This window comes from Eleutherodactylus coqui, chromosome 7, assembly GCF_035609145.1.
Source record: "Eleutherodactylus coqui strain aEleCoq1 chromosome 7, aEleCoq1.hap1, whole genome shotgun sequence".
In the NCBI taxonomy this organism is placed as follows: Eukaryota; Metazoa; Chordata; class Amphibia; order Anura; family Eleutherodactylidae; genus Eleutherodactylus; species Eleutherodactylus coqui.
Genome location: NC_089843.1, coordinates 208,226,835 through 208,245,909, shown reverse-complemented (window position 1 = coordinate 208,245,909; position 19,075 = coordinate 208,226,835). Strand labels below are relative to the sequence as shown.

At 45.2% G+C, this 19,075-nt stretch overlaps 2 pseudogenes; both read right to left on the bottom strand.

The window, feature by feature from the left end:
• Positions 1-3,659: 3,659 nt before the first annotated feature.
• On the bottom strand, positions 3,660-3,876 carry LOC136573984 (U2 spliceosomal RNA; annotated as a pseudogene).
• Positions 3,877-11,847: 7,971 nt separating this feature from the next.
• Positions 11,848-12,063, bottom strand: LOC136573980 (U2 spliceosomal RNA; annotated as a pseudogene).
• Between the last annotated feature and the right edge of the window lie 7,012 nt (positions 12,064-19,075).

The following is a 19,075-nucleotide window of genomic DNA, read 5'->3' as shown; positions in this document are numbered from 1 at the left end:
CTTTCCAGCCACCACCTCTGCAAATGATGGCCTCTGCTCATTCTCCTCCCTCCTTCCAGCACTTGTGCTCTCCTCAGCAAACAGCCTGGTTCCCCTGCAGTCTTTGTACATATGCTCATAAGAGCCACAGAGGTCACATGCTTTTGGCTTGGGGCAACTGCCTGAATGATGTCCAGTGCCTTGGCAGTTTCTACACACCTGCCCCTTGGTACATTCAGAGCTGACATGTCCAAATTCACCACAGTTGCGACAGTATCTGGGTTGCCCAGGGTACGACAGATACCCCCTGTTGCCGGCAATTGAAAAATTTGCAGGTGGGTGCTTCACACCACCGATACTGCTTGTACTCATCCGGAATTTTACATAGAATTTGTACTTGCAGTTAAATATTCCCAGTACATTCTGCTGCCTCTCACCTCCTCTCACCTGTTCACAATGCCGCTTCAGGAAGCTGGTAATCAGTTGGACATCTGTGAACGGGTTGTACACATGGACAATCAAGGGTTTTTCACAAATGCCAAACAGCGGTGTTACCTTCACCCCTTGCAGGTAATCCTCGTTGTGGTGATTGCGCAGCCATTCAAAGGCATTAAGGCAGGAGTACTCATCAACAAAAGTAATGTCATAGGTACCTTGTCGGGGGAAGTCTTGTATGCTGAAGAATCGGTCTGTGGAAAATCCAGCTTTCTCCTGGAGAATATCTCTGGCGAGGTAAACCAGGCTGTTCTTGCTTGAATCGCTCGGGTCAACATCCAGACGGATAGAGTTCTTCAGTCCAAACATCCTTAGAAAGAAACTGTCGGTCCACGAACCACAGAAAAGGTTTGCACTAGGCAAAAGTCGCTGGGTCCACCCAGGACACTCGCACCCCTGACCAAGCCCAAGCTTACACTTGAGCTTAGCCAAAAGGCCGAGAAGCGATAACCCGAAATAGGTTTCACCTGCAGCCCGGCCCGCCCAACTCCACTTCCAAGGCTTGAGGCAACAGGCTCAGCCGGCACTCTGGGCGCACCCACAATGCACCCAGGCAGCTGGGAGAGTTTTGCATAGCCCCGCCCCACGCCTTCTCAACCGCGCCCTCCCCCCCCCCTCAGTCCTTCCTCTTGCACCGTGCTCACGCATCCTAGGCTTGTAGAGCCTGCTGCTGCTGCTGCAGGACTCGTCACCTCCCTACCCAGGATGGTTAAGCCGGCGATGACACTAGAAGCAAGCACTAGTTTGTCTCTGAAGGTGCGTCGGCCGGTCGGTTGGAGGGATCTCTTCGGCCGGCCGCATTTCCAGTGGGGACGGATGGAAACTTTTTACCTGAAATGAGGGAAATTGGCTTCGGCCCCATAGGGCTTTATTGCCTTTCCCTGGGCCGGCATTAGTAGACCCTAGTAAGGAGAATAATAGAACGGCATGGTCATCCGAAGAACTTAAAAACATACAGCAGGCCTTTTTTTCCCGCCATACATACATAACTACAGATTTTATATTTTTTTTACATATCTATCTATATATATCTATATATATATATCTATATATATATCTATATATCTATATATATCACACACACACACACACACACACACACAATCCTAAATCTATCTTTAATCTATATCTACAAAATCTATAATTCAGAAATAATCCATATCTATATTCTATGTAATTAATAAAGATAGATTAGATAGGATAGGATAGATAGACACATACATGCATGCATACATACTGTATGCAAATGAGCCAGGTATTTGGAATGCTGATGATGTCACTCCCTTGTGATGTCATACATACATACATACTGTATGCAAATGAGCCAGCTGTTTGGAATGCTGATGATGTCACTCCCTTGTGATGTCATGAGCCAGGTGTATGGCAGGCTGATGTCACTCCATTGTGATGTCATCAATTTAGAAGCATAAATACCGGGCTTGGCAGCGATTTTAGTCAGTCTCTGCTGCAGCTGGGAGACGGGAGATGGTCTTTATCTCTACCAAGAAGCTGCAGAACTACCGGTAACTGCAAAACTACCGGCAACTGCAAAACTACCTACCGGCAACTGCAGAACTACCTACCGGCAACTGCAGAACTACCTACCGGCAACTGCAGAACTACCGGTAACTGCATCATTTTTATTTTATTCAATATAGGTTTTATTGGTTTCATGGAGAGGGGGGGGGGGAAACTTTTGCCTTATCTCAAAGCAATGTAAAAATAACTTTGACAATGAAACTTAATAAATAAATTTCGAGTTGAACTATATCATGTTTGTCTGTGATATTTTATAAGGTCTACAAACAGGGGAAGGGGGGGGGGGGAGCGGTAAGGGAGGGTAGGTATCTATGACACGGGAGAAAGAGAAAATAAAACAAAAAGGGGGGGGGGGGCGGGCTCCGGGATTGTTGTTTCTCTTTACGATTGTGGTTTAAACGTGTTACTCACATGTCCCTGTCTGTAACCACCTAGTAAATAGGGGTGAGCTCCGGGCATCTATCCATATCGCCCAGGTGTGATCCAATTTATCATAGCCTGACGGCTCATCTCGAAGCCTCATTCTCTCCCTACGCTCTATTTCGTGGATCAGTTATTTTTAGCGGAGTGCATTTTTAATGCAGCACACAAGGGGGAGACAGCGGCCTACCAAAATCTAGTTGGCTGCTGCTGTGGCTTTCTTTTTTTTAAAAAAAAAGGTAGGTTCCGTTCTTCCACGGTGAGGAATAGGCAGGGAGGTTCCGTTTTTGCCAGCTGGGGAATGCTTATAGGCAAGGCCTTATCCCTGCTGGTGCATGTAACGTCAGACCACGTTTCAGACATGCAGCTGCGGCAGCAGCAGCATTCATTCAGTCAGTCAGTGGCTCACAAACGAGATCCGTGCAAGTTTACATTAAACAGACACATTTCTTTCTTTACTGTATTGACTGCGGTCTTTAGCGAGCGGTTGAACTGTTTCTGTGTCCATGCATTGAATAAAGCAATACATCCTTTTAAAGTAGACGTCCGTTCGTTGGAGTTCTTTGCTCCCCGGGTGTTGCTCCATCTGTAAGCGTTGGCCTGGATCATCCCACGTGGAGCGTGTATCTCAGCCCGCGTGGAGCGCTGCAGTTTTTCGACTACCAGCGACTGCAGGTCACTCACACAGGCTGGTTGGAATGGCCTAGCATTATCCTGATCCGGAGGTGTAACTTGAAGCTGCGGGGCCCCAGTACAAAGTCTGGGACTGGGCCCCCAAACTATAAAGCTTCATTGATAGCATTGGTTTACAATGTGGGGAAGAGAGACTTTATGGGCCCCCTAGGGCTCCGGGCCCCAGGTACGACCGCACCCCCAGCACATACACCCATGACCCGAATACGTGGAGCATACAGACGCAGGCTGCCAGGATACGCTGTGCCTGCCCGATGTTTCCAACTTGGCTATTAGCGCAGCGGTAGGTACGAACTATAGAGTGCCGCTGGCATATGAACTGGTGTGTGTTGTTTTGCTTCCAGTTGTACCTGTGCTGTGCACACTCTGGCAGACGCAGCTGCTCAGTGGATACAATGTTGCGAGCTCCACGGCAGCAGACGGGCTGAGTGTCAATCAAAGTGCTCGTTTGTTAGCAGCAGAAGCAGCCACAGCTGCGCTGCACCTCTTGCTCGTCAGTTTTGTTTTTCTGCTTTTGGAAACTGCTGTAGGAAAGGGGGTGCACCGGTCCTGGAGGTACTGCAATACCAGGTCAATGCGCGGAGTGGACAGAGCAAGCTCTTTTTCCAGCTCCCTGTTCTAAAAATCCATTTAATATATGGTCCCCAGATAGGGGACGTATCAGATATTAAACTGATAAGAACAGATTTTTTTTTTTTTAAGTTTAACATCCCCAACTAGTGGGGTGACTTTATTAACACAAAAAGAGTTTTACAATTTGATAACATATTAAGAACATTTTAAAACCTAAAATGTTCTAAAAACCAAAAACTCTTTAAAAATACAAATACATACATATAAAATGGGCACTTGGTGGCATCACAATATGGAACTCCATTCCCTTAAAAGCCATTTTCTGGATAAAATCGGAAAGTTTTTCTTATCTATTATAAAATAATCGTACATCTCGCTAAGACAAATAGATAAAACATCCTGCACCGATAAAACCTCATGTTTGAACAGTAAAATGTTTCGGGCCTTCCATAGAGCCGCCTTCACGCAGTTGATAATCTTCCATGCCATTATCTTCTCGGTCCGCATGGGGCACTCCAGACATCCATACAGCACGGTCTCCATCTTTATTCCTTTGTTCCGGGTGATTTTGTGTAGAAGAGGGCTTATTTTAGTCCATATGATTTTAGTAAAAAAACAAGTCCACATAAGATGTTGCACGGTCTCTTCTTCTTGGCATCCTGGTCTTGGGCAGGCGGCAGAGTTGGTCAGCCCTCTTCGATGCTGGAATGCCCGGCATGGAAGACACTCGTGTACACAGCTCCAGGCAAGGTCCTTCTGTGGGTTAAAAAGAGAGTTGTCATTTACCATTTTCCATATTTCTTTTGTTCTCTCTTCATTAAAATTACTTGCAGGCGCCATAAAACCACTTTCCTTAAAATCTTTGTATACTTTCTTACTATTTAAAAGGTATTGCACCGTCTTCCCGCTAAAATTATATAAAATCACAATTTTTCCTAAAATTCGATACTCATCCGGCAGGTTAAAAGAATAGGGGGAATTTAAGACTGTGGAAAACCACCCATTTCTGCGCATAAAATAACCTGTGTTGTAGCGGATAAAATATGACCAAAAGTGATTTTTAAAAACAGCGTTAAGACACATGCTAAAATACTTAGTTAAAAGAAAAGCTTTAAAATCAGGGAAATCCTTCCCCCCCATAGGTTTGGGTTTTAAAACTATCTCTCTCCTAAGCTTTTCCATTTTGGAGTTCCATAAGAAGGTGAAGCATGCCTTTGTTATCTTCTTTAGCAGCCGGTCTGGAGGGGGAAACACCAGACTAAGATACAATAAAATGGGTAAGATAATCATCTTTGTTATTAAAACCTTCCCCTCCAGCGTCAGCTGCCGCATGCTCCACATACATAACTTTTTGTTTATTTTTTTGCCACCAAGTCCCAACTGGTAAAACCGTTGTTGGACTCATTAAAGGAGACCCCTAAAATCTGCACGGAATCAGAAACCGGTACAGGAATGTCCGTTAAAAGCATGTCTCCAATGTTTAAAATGTTGCTTTTACTAAAATTCACTTTAAAACCGGAGGAGCAGCAAAAATACTGAATTTGTTTCATGGTTTTTTGAATTGAGAGGGTGTCCCTGCAGAGCACCGCGACATCCTCCATGTACCCCACTACTTTAGCCTCAATACCCCCCCCACCCGGAAGGGGGGTTCCTCTGATCTGCTTATCGGCTCGTATTGCACATAAAAGAGGCTCCAATGCACAGATAAAAAGTAGTGGGGACAAGGGACACCCCTGCTTCACCCCGGATTTTAAAAGGACATCCTGCGTCTTAAAACCGTTTACTAAAATCTTACTCGTGCAGTTTTCATAAAAGGCTCTTAGAGACAATAAAAAGCCTTCTGGTATACCCATCTTCTCTAAAACCTTAAAAAGATAAAAATGCGACACTGTCAAAGGCCTTCTCAAAGTCTATGGATAAAATGGCAGTTTTACCATGCCTTGACTTGGTGTCGCTAATACAGTCTTTTAAAAGGTTTAAATTATCATGTATGGCCCTCCCAGGGACGCCACAGACTTGATTTGGATGTATGATCTTGTGTATTATATTTTTGAGTCTGTTGGCGCATATTTTAGCCATGATTTTGTAATCGGCGTTTAGAAGGGTGATGGGTCTCCAGTTCCTGATATCTGTCTTGTCACCTTTTTTGTATAATAGAGACACCTCACCCTTCCGCCATGACCCTGGGAGGCTCTTGGAATTAAAAACTTCTGTAAAAAGAGAATAAAAATCCTCTTTTAAAATTCCATAAAACGTGACATAAAACTCGATGGGTATACCGTCCGGACCAGGCACCTTGCCTGGTTTAAAACTACGGATGGTATCTAAAATTTCCTGCTCCGAGATATCCCGCAATAAAAACCTCTGTGAGACAGGATCTAAAACATCCGTGATCTCCTTTAATGAGTCCTCCATAAAACTTATATCCACACTTTTAGTGTTAAAAAGATCCGCGTAAAAACCATGTACCTTTCCTAAAAGACCCTGTACATCTGTGACTCCATCAAGGTTATTTAAAACGCATTTTTTGTCAGTAACTTTCTTAAAAAAATACCTGGAGCAGGTCTCGTTCTCCTCAAGGTGTTTAACTCGGGAACGGAAAATAATTTCTTTGCCCTTCTGCTCCAGGCATTTGGCGATATCTTTTTTTATATCTAAAACTTCTTTCGTCACGTCAATATCATGCTCTCTCATTTTGTACAGGGTCTGCAGACGGGTGTTTAAATCAGAATAAAAATCCCGTTTCTCCTTGGCTTTGGAGATCCCAACCCTGATAAAATAGTCCTTAATCTTGATTTTCATTTTTTCCCACCACTGGCTGGTGGGAATGTTGGGATCTCTTACCCGTCTGCACTCTTTTAAAAAGGTAATAAAATCAGATAAAACCTGCGGATCTTGTAGAAGGGACACGTTCATCTTCCAGGCATTTCTGGTTCTCCTTCTTGCTCCAAGGTTCGCTTTAAAAAATAAAACCTTGTGGTCAGAGAAGGTATTATTAAAAACATCAGATCTAAAAGGTTGTACCTGGTGAGAGCAGAAGATAAAATCAATCCTGGAGCTGCAGGTGGTGTTGCTCCAGGTCACGCCGGCCTCTTCTGGTAAAAGCGGGTTGCATGTTTTAAAAACATCCGTAAGCAGGTGATCTGTTACGATGTTCTTCAGCATATTTGCGGTTTTGTCATAGTTCCTGCTTACGGAGTTAGAGAACCGGCGTTCCCCCCTTAAAACACAATTAAAATCACCAGCTAAAATAAGGGGATAAGAAGTGTTAATAAAAAGGGGTAAAATCTCCAACATTTCTGCTCTCACCTTCTTTTCCGGAGAACCATAAAAATTTAAAAACTGACATTTAATACCGTTGATAAAAGCTCTGACCAATAAAATTCTGCCTGGTAAAATTTCATAAAAATTTTCAATAAAAACGTTCCCTTTAAAAAGAATGGCGACCCCTGCTGATCTGGACTCGTTAGATCCAGACCAGACTGATGGCCCATGTACCCAATCTTTCTCGTATTTTTTATATTGGGATTTGTGCGGGATGCCGCATTCCTGCAGGAAGAACACGGAAGCAGCAAAAATGGTGAGGTAGTTAAACAGGGCAGCCCGTCTCACTTTACTCTCGAGGCTTCTTACATTAAAAGTGAGACATGAAAGGTCCGCCATCATTGAGTGTGTGAAAGGATGGTGTCGTACACACCCGCGGTGTTCAACTTAAAACCCACACTCTCCGGCTACACCAGAGACCCCGCTGGAGCTCTCATCCCCCCCCGCATCCGAATCCACGGTAAACAATGATGATGCTGGAGAGGAACTCCCATCACTCAGCTGACCCCCCAGGGCCCCCGAGGCAGGAATGTCCGATAAGTCCCAGATGGATGACATGGGTAGCGTATCAACCCCAGGGGTCGGCAAGTCGGCCTCCTGCTGCTCTCGTTTCCCCTCTGCAGGGGTGGGTACTTGGCTCCTGGCCACCACCTCGGAGGTTGCCCTTGGATCCCCCACCTGGCAGGGAGGGGGAGGGGCACTGGTGGATGGCACCTTTGGGGGACCGTCCGGTTTCGCTGCATCAGCAGGTACTTCCTTAGGTCCCCCCCGTACCACCTCCGAGTACAGGGTGGCCTTGGAGCCTTTCCGCCTTTTTGTTGCCGCTGCGTCTCCCCCGGGGTCTTCTGCCTCGGGTACCTCCGCAGCCGGCGTCTCCTGCGGGCCAGAACCGGCTTCATTTGGACTCCTCTCTGACCCAGGCTCCTGGGGGTGGGAGTCCATCGGCCGCTCTGCAGCCCTCCTCTTGCTACGCCGCTGCTCTTTTGCTTTACCTTCATCGTTTTGGGGGGGTCTGCTGGTGGTATCCATGTCCTCCGGTTCCTCTCCTTGGGGGGGTGCGGTTTGGTCTGCTGGCTTCCTTGGCTGCCCTCGCTGCTCCGTATTTCGTGTCCTATGGCGACACTCAAAGGAAAGATGACCAACTCTGCCGCATATATCACATTTCTTTGCCATAGGACACTGGTTGGTCTCATGCTCTGAGCCACCACAATTCCTGCAGGTGACGCCGCAACTGTCTTTCTCATGGCCATATTTTCTACAGTTGCGGCAGTAGGCTGGCATTCCCGCAAAATAGAGGTCGCCACTCACGTTACCCAGTTTAAAACGAGCGGGCGGTAATTTCAGACCCCCTGGGCACCCAGGGTCTTTAATACACGTGACCTGAAATCTCCATTTAGATGTCCAAATACCAAGCTCATTCATAATCTTTCCCATACACTTGACCGATTTAAAATAGCCACTCAGGAAAGCTTCCACTTCTTTCTGGTCAGCATAGGGAGAATACATCTTAATCACTATGAGCTTGGTCACATCTAGGACGTGCTCCACCAACTGGACACCCTCAAGCCGTGGATCTTGTTTGGTAGGAATCGCATTGATCAAATCATGGAAAATACCTTTCTGGGTAAAGGTAACATCATAAGTCCTACGCTTGGGGTAGTCCTGTATTGCCAGTATTTCTCGCTTTTGTATATTGAATACTCCCATGAGCACGTCCTCCACCACATAACGCAGGCCACGTGTACCCGCCGCTTCATCGGTAAAATTAACTCGAATGGTGTTTAATATCCGGGCGTATGCCGGTATTGAGTCTGGGTCCGCACCCATGACTCCTGTTATAGCGCCTTACAACACCGCTGTTGTAATTTTCCCACACCTTGACACAAGGTCAAGCGGGCAAGGGGGATCGCAACTCGTTATCCCTAGGACTAGGCCCTCTCCCCAATAGCAGCAGGCGGGTTTAGCCCACCGAAGTGGGCGATCCCGCCAGGCCAAGGAGAGGGGTACCTGGGATACCCTCCGGCTAAGCTCTCCTGCACAAGTGCACTTGAACTTAGCCAAAAGGCCGAGAAGCGATAACCCGAAATAGGTTTCACCTGCAGCCCGGCCCGCCCAACTCCACTTCCAAGGCTTGAGGCAACAGGCTCAGCCGGCACTCTGGGCGCACCCACAATGCACCCAGGCAGCTGGGAGAGTTTTGCATAGCCCCGCCCCACGCCTTCTCAACCGCGCCCTCCCCCCCCCCCTCAGTCCTTCCTCTTGCACCGTGCTCACGCATCCTAGGCTTGTAGAGCCTGCTGCTGCTGCTGCAGGACTCGTCACCTCCCTACCCAGGATGGTTAAGCCGGCGATGACACTAGAAGCAAGCACTAGTTTGTCTCTGAAGGTGCGTCGGCCGGTCGGTTGGAGGGATCTCTTCGGCCGGCCGCATTTCCAGTGGGGACGGATGGAAACTTTTTACCTGAAATGAGGGAAATTGGCTTCGGCCCCATAGGGCTTTATTGCCTTTCCCTGGGCCGGCATTAGTAGACCCTAGTAAGGAGAATAATAGAACGGCATGGTCATCCGAAGAACTTAAAAACATACAGCAGGCCTTTTTTTCCCGCCATACATACATAACTACAGATTTTATATTTTTTTTACATATCTATCTATATATATCTATATATATATATCTATATATATATCTATATATCTATATATATCACACACACACACACACACAATCCTAAATCTATCTTTAATCTATATCTACAAAATCTATAATTCAGAAATAATCCATATCTATATTCTACGTAATTAATAAAGATAGATTAGATAGGATAGGATAGATAGACACATACATGCATGCATACATACTGTATGCAAATGAGCCAGGTATTTGGAATGCTGATGATGTCACTCCCTTGTGATGTCATACATACATACATACTGTATGCAAATGAGCCAGCTGTTTGGAATGCTGATGATGTCACTCCCTTGTGATGTCATGAGCCAGGTGTATGGCAGGCTGATGTCACTCCATTGTGATGTCATCAATTTAGAAGCATAAATACCGGGCTTGGCAGCGATTTTAGTCAGTCTCTGCTGCAGCTGGGAGACGGGAGATGGTCTTTATCTCTACCAAGAAGCTGCAGAACTACCGGTAACTGCAAAACTACCGGCAACTGCAAAACTACCTACCGGCAACTGCAGAACTACCTACCGGCAACTGCAGAACTACCTACCGGCAACTGCAGAACTACCTACCGGCAACTGCAGAACTACCGGTAACTGCATCATTTTTATTTTATTCAATATAGGTTTTATTGGTTTCATGGAGGGGGGGGGGGAAACTTTTGCCTTATCTCAAAGCAATGTAAAAATAACTTTGACAATGAAACTTAATAAATAAATTTCGAGTTGAACTATATCATGTTTGTCTGTGATATTTTATAAGGTCTACAAACAGGGGAAGGGGGGGGGGAGCGGTAAGGGAGGGTAGGTATCTATGACACGGGAGAAAGAGAAAATAAAACAAAAAGGGGGGGGGGGGCGGGCTCCGGGATTGTTGTTTCTCTTTACGATTGTGGTTTAAACGTGTTACTCACATGTCCCTGTCTGTAACCACCTAGTAAATAGGGGTGAGCTCCGGGCATCTATCCATATCGCCCAGGTGTGATCCAATTTATCATAGCCTGACGGCTCATCTCGAAGCCTCATTCTCTCCCTACGCTCTATTTCGTGGATCAGTTATTTTTAGCGGAGTGCATTTTTAATGCAGCACACAAGGGGGAGACAGCGGCCTACCAAAATCTAGTTGGCTGCTGCTGTGGCTTTCTTTTTTTAAAAAAAAAGGTAGGTTCCGTTCTTCCACGGTGAGGAATAGGCAGGGAGGTTCCGTTTTTGCCAGCTGGGGAATGCTTATAGGCAAGGCCTTATCCCTGCTGGTGCATGTAACGTCAGACCACGTTTCAGACATGCAGCTGCGGCAGCAGCAGCATTCATTCAGTCAGTCAGTGGCTCACAAACGAGATCCGTGCAAGTTTACATTAAACAGACACATTTCTTTCTTTACTGTATTGACTGCGGTCTTTAGCGAGCGGTTGAACTGTTTCTGTGTCCATGCATTGAATAAAGCAATACATCCTTTTAAAGTAGACGTCCGTTCGTTGGAGTTCTTTGCTCCCCGGGTGTTGCTCCATCTGTAAGCGTTGGCCTGGATCATCCCACGTGGAGCGTGTATCTCAGCCCGCGTGGAGCGCTGCAGTTTTTCGACTACCAGCGACTGCAGGTCACTCACACAGGCTGGTTGGAATGGCCTAGCATTATCCTGATCCGGAGGTGTAACTTGAAGCTGCGGGGCCCCAGTACAAAGTCTGGGACTGGGCCCCCAAACTATAAAGCTTCATTGATAGCATTGGTTTACAATGTGGGGAAGAGAGACTTTATGGGCCCCCTAGGGCTCCGGGCCCCAGGTACGACCGCACCCCCAGCACATACACCCATGACCCGAATACGTGGAGCATACAGACGCAGGCTGCCAGGATACGCTGTGCCTGCCCGATGTTTCCAACTTGGCTATTAGCGCAGCGGTAGGTACGAACTATAGAGTGCGGCTGGCATATGAACTGGTGTGTGTTGTTTTGCTTCCAGTTGTACCTGTGCTGTGCACACTCTGGCAGACGCAGCTGCTCAGTGGATACAATGTTGCGAGCTCCACGGCAGCAGACGGGCTGAGTGTCAATCAAAGTGCTCGTTTGTTAGCAGCAGAAGCAGCCACAGCTGCGCTGCACCTCTTGCTCGTCAGTTTTGTTTTTCTGCTTTTGGAAACTGCTGTAGGAAAGGGGGTGCACCGGTCCTGGAGGTACTGCAATACCAGGTCAATGCGCGGAGTGGACAGAGCAAGCTCTTTTTCCAGCTCCCTGTTCTAAAAATCCATTTAATATATGGTCCCCAGATAGGGGACGTATCAGATATTAAACTGATAAGAACAGATTTTTTTTTTTTAAGTTTAACATCCCCAACTAGTGGGGTGACTTTATTAACACAAAAAGAGTTTTACAATTTGGTAACATATTAAGAACATTTTAAAACCTAAAATGTTCTAAAAAACAAAAACTCTTTAAAATACAAATACATACATATAAAATGGGCACTTGGTGGCATCACAATATGGAACTCCATTCCCTTAAAAGCCATTTTCTGGATAAAATCGGAAAGTTTTTCTTATCTATTATAAAATAATCGTACATCTCGCTAAGACAAATAGATAAAACATCCTGCACCGATAAAACCTCATGTTTGAACAGTAAAATGTTTCGGGCCTTCCACAGAGCTGCCTTCACGCAGTTGATAATCTTCCATGCCATTATCTTCTCGGTCCGCGTGGGGCACTCCAGACATCCATACAGCACGGTCTCCATCTTTATTCTTTTGTTCCGGGTGATTTTGTGTAGAAGAGGGCTTATTTTAGTCCATATGATTTTAGTAAAAAAGCAAGTCCACATAAGATGTTGCACGGTCTCTTCTTCTTGGCATCCTGGTCTTGGGCAGGCGGCAGAGTTGGTCAGCCCTCTTCGATGCTGGAATGCCCGGCATGGAAGACACTCGTGAACGCAGCTCCAGGCAAGGTCCTTCTGTGGGTTAAAAAGAGAGTTGTCATTTACCATTTTCCATATTTCTTTTGTTCTCTCTTCATTAAAATTACTTGCAGGAGCCATAAAACCACTTTCCTTAAAATCTTTGTATACTTTCTTACTATTTAAAAGGTATTGCACCGTCTTCCCGCTAAAATTATATAAAATCACAATTTTTCCTAAAATTCGATACTCATCCGGCAGGTTAAAAGAATAGGGGGAATTTAAGACTGTGGAAAACCACCCATTTCTGCGCATAAAATAACCTGTGTTGTAGCGGATAAAATATGACCAAAAGTGATTTTTAAAAACAGCGTTAAGACACATGCTAAAATACTTAGTTAAAAGAAAAGCTTTAAAATCAGGGAAATCCTTCCCCCCCATAGGTTTGGGTTTTAAAACTATCTCTCTCCTAAGCTTTTCCATTTTGGAGTTCCATAAGAAGGTGAAGCATGCCTTTGTTATCTTCTTTAGCAGCCGGTCTGGAGGGGGAAACACCAGACTAAGATACAATAAAATAGGTAAGATAATCATCTTTGTTATTAAAACCTTCCCCTCCAGCGTCAGCTGCCGCATGCTCCACATACATAACTTTTTGTTTATTTTTTGTGCCACCAAGTCCCAACTGGTAAAACCGTTGTTGGACTCATTAAAGGAGACCCCTAAAATCTGCACGGAATCAGAAGCCGGTACAGGAATGTCCGTTAAAAGCATATCTCCAATGTTTAAAATGTTGCTTTTACTAAAATTCACTTTAAAACCGGAGGAGCAGCAAAAATACTGAATTTGTTTCATGGTTTTTTGAATTGAGAGGGTGTCCCTGCAGAGCACCGCGACATCATCCATGTACCCCACTACTTTAGCCTCAATACCCCCCCCACCCGGAAGGGGGGTTCCTCTGATCTGCTTATCGGCTCGTATTGCACATAAAAGAGGCTCTAATGCACAGATAAAAAGTAGTGGGGACAAGGGACACCCCTGCTTCACCCCGGATTTTAAAAGGACATCCTGCGTCTTAAAACCGTTTACTAAAATCTTACTCGTGCAGTTTTCATAAAAGGCTCTTAGGGACAATAAAAAGCCTTCTGGTATACCCATCTTCTCTAAAACCTTAAAAAGATAAAAATGCGACACTCTGTCAAAGGCCTTCTCAAAGTCTATGGATAAAATGGCAGTTTTACCATGCCTTGACTTGGTGTCGCTAATACAGTCTTTTAAAAGGTTTAAATTATCATGTATGGCCCTCCCAGGGACGCCACAGACTTGATTTGGATGTATGATCTTGTGTATTATATTTTTGAGTCTGTTAGCGCATATTTTAGCCATGATCTTGTAATCGGCATTTAGAAGGGTGATGGGTCTCCAGTTCCTGATATCTGTCTTGTCACCTTTTTTGTATAATAGAGACACCTCACCCTTCCGCCATGACCCTGGGAGGCTCTTGGAATTAAAAACTTCTGTAAAAAGAGAATAAAAATCCTCTTTTAAAATTCCATAAAACGTGATATAAAAGTCGATGGGTATACCGTCCGGACCAGGCACCTTGCCTGGTTTAAAACTACGGATGGTATCTAAAATTTCCTGCTCCGAGATATCCCGCAATAAAAACCTCTGTGAGACAGGATCTAAAACATCCGTGATCTCCTCTAATGAGTCCTCCATAAAACTTATATCCACACTTTTAGTGTTAAAAAGATCCGCATAAAAACCATGTACCTTTCCTAAAAGACCCGTAATCCCAAAATTCAAGTGGATCACAGCATGCTTTTCACCTTATAAAGAAGGGAAGATGATCCTCACCACCAGTGCACGCTCAATTTAGGGTCCTGGATCCTGGACATTCATTCAAATAGCATAAAGGATGGAAGAGCAGCACTCCAGGGATTTTCAATGAAGTAACAAGTCTTTATTGCCACAAAGAAACAACGTTTCAACTCTCTACTGAGAGCCTTTGTCAAGTCCTAATACATACATACAAACGCCCACTTTAAATACCCCACAAAGCTCCACCTTCACCAATCACAATTACCGTTACACAATACATTTAAAAGCAATGAAATCACATTGGGTGTATACAACTCCTACCCCTGGTGCAGAATATTCAATCACGATGAGGGTGTGTGTGTGTCATGCTGAGCGTCTCATCCTCCGTTGCCGGTCTGGTCGCAGTCCTCCTACGTCAGTGTTCTCGCTGGGAACCTCGCGAGATGACTGTGGGATTCCCCACTACGACGTCACATATCGCTGTCAAAACCTCCGGCAGGAGATCTCGCGAGACTACCGCGGGATTCCTCTGCAGAGTCACGCAGTCAGCTGTTTAAAGCGAAACATACCCAGCACGGAGCCCGCTATGGTCCATATCTGCATTACTTCCGTACAATACCGATAACCAACACTTGTTATCGGCACCGTGCTGCACGCTCACCTAACTTACTTGTGGGATGAATCCATACTGTTGAACGCATATCGCTACTAGAGCCCAATTGTTTCACACATCAAACTCACCCTGCATATGTACAGCTACTACTGAGAGCCTATTTATGGACACTGTCGCATGCCTCTACCCCATAAACCATATAGATCCGCTACACCAAAGGCGCATCGCAACTATACCATACATGAATGATGTAACCAACTCCCTGTGTATAGATACAGGTGCGATTACTGGGATCCATGGATGGATATTTCCAAAGCATCAATTCACAGTGCTGCAATGCATACCAGATTCATAATTAGATTGTCTAAATAGAAATGCTATGTACTGATAACAACATCTTTATCCCAAGACATACGCATATCATCCAAAGTTGATAAATCATCCTCATTACCGACTCTAGATCATATTAGGTAGCTGGATTATATTAAACAGCTGGATGATAATATAACCACTCTAGAGAAGCATGACACTACACGATTAATTCAAATGCTCAATAATATATTTTATTCATTTAGTACATTAATCTTTAATAGCGCACGGGATAGGTAGGCTGTAGCACCCAATGTGATCTGAAAGAAACAGACAAATAGAAAAATTAGTAAAATACTGTGATTAAAATAAAGCAAGTACAAATCGAAAAGCACCCAATATTATCATAATGCCCATTAGTCAAGATACAATAATGGATTGTATTCCACATTCAACCCATTGGGGGTCAGGGAATCCAGTTTATAGATCCATTTAGCCTCCAATAGTTTTAATTTCTGTTCCCTATTACCTCCCCTAATATCCTTATCCACCGAGTCTATCACCATGAAACGAAATTGACTGATGGTATGATTGTGATCATCAAAATGTCTGGGGATAGGAAGATCCAATTTATTTGTCCTAATATTACTTTTATGATTCGACATGCGCTTGCGAACCTCCGTGGTGGTTTGTCCCACATACTGAAGGCCGCAAGGGCAGCAAATCAAGTACACAACGAAAGCCGACCAGCAACTATACCATCCACGTACACGGTACCTCTTTCCAGACCTGGGGTGCACAAAACTGTCCCCCTTCACCATGTTGTGGCAAGACGCACAATTCAGGCACGGATAATTACCCCTCTTAATCGGTGCCAATGTCCTTTGGATGGGACCAGAAATGGGAGCAACAGATGTACGGACTAAACAGTCCCTCAGATTCCGTGCCCGTTTGTAGGCCATCATGGGTGGACGTAAGAACTCCATAATTTCTGGATGACAATTTGCAAGAACATGCCAATGCTTTCTCAGCACATATTGAATTTCCTTGCTATGTGTCCCATATGTGGACACGAATGGAATCCGTTTCATTACTTCCTTGGTCTTGGTAGACGGGCCAAGGATAGACGCTCGTTCGATCTGTCTAACCCTGCATGTCTGTTCATCCAACAACTTATGGGGATAACCCCTAGAGACGAATTTATTGTACATCAAGTCCAACCTTTCATCGAAAAACTCATCGCTAACCACCCGCCGGACCCTGAGCATCTGGCTCCAGGGTAAGGACTTTATCATAGCCGGCGGGTGGCAGCTAGAGTAATGTAGTAAATTGTTCCGATCAGTTGGCTTGATGTACAAATCCGTCTTCAAGTGGGTCCCCTGTTTCACAACCAGAACGTCCAAAAACTGTATGGACGTGTCTGAAGCCACAAGCGTGAATTTTAATTCAGGAAGGAAATCATTCAATTCCCTATGAAAGATGTCCAATTGCTCCCTTGAGCCATTCCATATGAGGAAGATGTCGTCAATGTACCTCCACCATACCTGGGCAAAGGCCCAGGATGGGGAGGTACAGAGACGCATCTCCTCCATATGCCGCATGTAAATGTTGGCATACGATGGGGCCATATTGGACCCCATCGCAGTCCCTTGCAATTGCCGATAAAATCGGTTCTGATATAGGAAACAATTATTGGATAGAACCAACGTCAGTAATGTAAGGACAAAGTCCACACACTCCACAGACAAAGTGGATCTGGACAAGTAGTATTTCACAGAGGCTATACCAACATCATGTTTGATGATCGTGTATAAGGAAGACACGTCAAAAGACGCTAAAATAGCCTCCTCCCTAATGGTAACAGACGCCAATTTACAAAGGAAGTCTGAAGTATCCTTGATGTATGATACAGCCTCCATGGCATACCGTCTGAGAACCTTGTCCAGGAAACGAGAGACATTATTAAATAAGGATCCCCTACCCGAAACGATGGGTCGTCCCGGAGGGTATTGGGCATCCTTATGGATCTTGGGTAACGTGTATATTTTAGCCATAATCGGGTACTCTGGACACAAAAAGGCGAACAATTGTTGATCTATAATGCCCTGATTTTTAGCCTGATCTAGAACCAATCCCAAACTCTGCCGGGCTACACTGGTTGGATCTGATGGCAATATCTCATATACCCTGGGATCTGATAATTGTGTCTCCAATTCTTGGTGGTAATATTGGGTGTCCATGATGACAATAGCTCCTCCCTTATCCGCAGGGCGGATAGTTATCATGTCATCATTACTAAGTGACCTGATTGACTGCCACTCCGTTCTATTCATATTGGACTGTACCCTACGCGTACCTCGTCGAGCTCTTATCTTGGCAATATCGTTATTAACCAATCGTGAGTATGTATCAACAGAGGAGTCCCCCCCTGGTGGTTGGTATTTACTCGGATTCCGCAGGCCAATATTTTTAGAAGAAAAAAAACACTTGTCATCATCATCACTTGACACAATAGAGCTTCCATTGCTCTCAATAGTTGAAAACTGTGTACACAATCTCAATCGTCTTACAAATTGTCTGACGCTAATGTCAATATCGAACCATTCCGTGTTACCCACTGGGACAAATGAAAGACCCTTTGACAGGGCACGTTCCTGTGTCACAGAAAGGGGTTTAGCAGAGATATTCACCACAGGTACCTCACTTATCTCCTGGTCTTGGATCCCGACCGGGTTTGTATCGTCCTGGGGTCTCTTCCGGGAACGGTCATGCTTCCTTCCCCCCCGTCTCCTTCTCTTGTTCGAAGCGTGGTGCCGGCCCCTCTCGGGGGTCGTTGCCCTAAAAAAGGCTCCACCGTGGAGGAGGATAGACCCATCTCTTCGGCCGACTCGGATCCCGCTGAGGACCAACCAAAGTGGGATTTACCCCATCTTGGTCTTCTCTGTCTGAACTTCTTTCTCACCGGATTGTTGCCAGACTGGACATTAGGGCCACTTTGCCAATTATAGACTTTACCAGATGTATAGTCCTGCTCATCCCTAGACCATTTATTGCGTTTCGTATGTTCAACCTCATTCTTGTACCTCTGCGAAGAGGTTTTAATTCTCTCCAGACAGCTATTCAATTCCGACTCCGACAGCATAGTCCGAATCTCTTGTTCCATAGTCGTAATGGTAGTCGTAGTCTTTATTATCTCCTCCTGCAGAAACTCCAAATTAAGCAAAATTAGGTCAAATGCAAATTTGTTTGCGATGCATACAAACTTCTCCAAGAAGGCTTCATTGTCCGCAAACAACGTAGGGCGAGTATGCGGTCGTAGACCTCTGGGAATTCTCTGTGCCAGGTAATACTCCCGCAACGTCGTGGAATGCAATTTTAGGGCAATAAGGTGCTTAGTAATAGATTCAAACTTGCGTAGATGGACCTTAACATCAGGTGTACTAAATAAAGTATTGTCTTTCTCTGAGCGTTCAATGATGCGAACCGCATCATCCGTCGTGTATGAGAACACTCTGGGCTTACCAGATTCCCCAACTGGTCGATTAGAGATAGAGGGATCTTCTTGAGATGCTCGCGATCCTAGATCCATAATAACCGTAATCCCAAAATTCAAGTGGATCACAGCATGCTTTTCACCTTATAAAGAAGGGAAGATGATCCTCACCACCAGTGCACGCTCAATTTAGGGTCCTGGATCCTGGACATTCATTCAAATAGCATAAAGGATGGAAGAGCAGCACTCCAGGGA